The sequence below is a fragment of the Electrona antarctica genome (genome assembly GCF_951216825.1).
Source record: "Electrona antarctica genome assembly, chromosome: 19".
In the NCBI taxonomy this organism is placed as follows: Eukaryota; Metazoa; Chordata; class Actinopteri; order Myctophiformes; family Myctophidae; genus Electrona; species Electrona antarctica.
The window spans coordinates 14,431,710-14,433,940 of NC_136800.1; positions in this window are offsets into that span (position 1 = coordinate 14,431,710).

The window sequence follows — 2,231 nt, forward strand, 5'->3', positions numbered from 1 at the left end:
CAGAATCGCTCCACTGACGTGTGTTTTATGACTTCCCACACCCCCCTCTATGTCTGCCTGACAGAAGGAGGGAGGAGAGTCAGAGAAATGATGATGGTGGTGGTGGTGGTGGAGGAGAATACAAGAACCTTTTCGGAATCGGAAGCAAGTGAGCATTGACTGAGCAATGTGGGTCACACTCACATTAATGATATTATCCACAAAATATGATGATGATATTGATAATAAGATGATTTAGGCCTATATACAGACAGTATATATGTATGAAACCCACAACCACCCACAACCCACTATTGTATCAATCAGCATAATAGTGGTATGGATTTTTTTTTAAAGAAGAAAGAAATAGGCTAGAAGGTAAACAGGTTCGGAGAGGGGGGGTTAAAGGCTATTACTTTAACTACCCGCTGAGACAATCAAGTTAGAAATGATTTACAAAAGTGTAATAAAATAGCCTACTGTAATGTAGCCTACAACATACAGTCAGTTCAACACTTGTATTGGATCAAACAGGTGTGCTGACTGCTGAAGACTCAATAAAATAAATTGCATATTAGCGACATCCTCTGGTACTGAGTGGGACTGCTCGTTCTCATTTCTAATCGACATGGCCAGGTTAGGAAACTTGAGACATACGCAAAATTAGTACTGCTTTGAATGCATGCCCATGTCTTAGTTCAGATATTCTGGACAGACATACCAGATGGAGCCTGTAGTAGGGCCTACATTATGCTGTCATAAATAAAACTCGTGATCATAACGGTGTCTTATTCCTTTTGTGATGTTGAATTTAAAAACCAAGAAGCCAACATGTAATTTGTATAAATCCTGTTTAAATTAATACACATACATTGTGGCTAGCGCCCACATAAAAAAAAGAAAGCAAAGCATAAAAAAACAATGCAATTTAATATACAATGTATAATGTGTATAGCCTAATCCTAATATAAAAAGACGTGACCTAATGAATGCTAGATGCTGCAGAAACACACGTTTGAAACTGTTTTACAATATTGTAGAGAATGTAAACTTTGCTGCTAGAATGGTGCCCATATTCTGCACAAGGATGAGCAGGAGAATCTTCCTAAATGGCCTCACGTATGAACTTATGTGGAAATCAGATCTGCTGACGACCACTGATATTCTTCACAAACTTAATAGGCGAATTTGTTGCGACTGTAGGTCGCATTTACTATGAAAACCTACATCTTCCGTTCGTCAGCTTCGTGACATCACGCCTCCATATATGGTCACACCTCGTGACATCACGCCTCCATATATGGTCACGCCTTGTGACATTACGCCACCATATAAGGTCACGCCACGCCACCATACTGTATATGGCCATCTCCATATATGAAGATCACGACACGGACCTCATCTAACCCTGGATAATCATACAGGAGAAGGTTGGATCATCGTCCTAGATCTGCATATATGGAGCCGGCCAGCAACTCTACTACATCTGACCTCAAACCCTTAGATCTCCATATATGGAGCTGACCTGTTCTGACATTCCATATGTTGATCTTACCCCACCCGTCCTTCCTGTTCTGACATTCCATATGTTGATCTGACCTCATCAAACCCATGTACACTGTCAAGACACACTACAGAATTCATTCCATATGTTGATCTTACCCCCCATGCCAAAGCGCCAGCGCTCGCCCAGCAGTCTGCCGTCACCCAGGCGAATGCGTGCAAGCGACCTTGCCCTTTAGGGCGATGTCGCTTCTCGCCTTCAGGGCGTCTTACTGGTTTTTACTATACTTCAATAGATTTAGCTTAGTCATTATAGTTTATTTTGTGGTGTTATGATCATTAATGGTCAACTCATTAAGGTCTACTATTTGCACTATGATTCAACTTTTATATCTGCTGTGTATATATATATATATATATATATATATAGGCCTTATATGCAAAATTATAATTATGCAATTATAAATAATAAAGAAAACGTTACCACTGACCACATTCTGTGGTTGCAGGGCTTAAACATATGCTACTCGTCACAGTATAAGCCAAGAACAGAGGTGCCAGAGTACAAATTTATAGCGCTATAAATATATGTAACACCGCAAGGCGTCACTACATGGACTGTATTGGATTACTGTACTAAATCAAATGTAAAACTGTGTGTGTGTGTATGTGTGTGTGTGTGTGTGTGTGTGTGTGTGTGTGTGTGTGTGTGTGTGTGTGCGTGCGTGTGCGTGTGTGTGCGCGTGTGT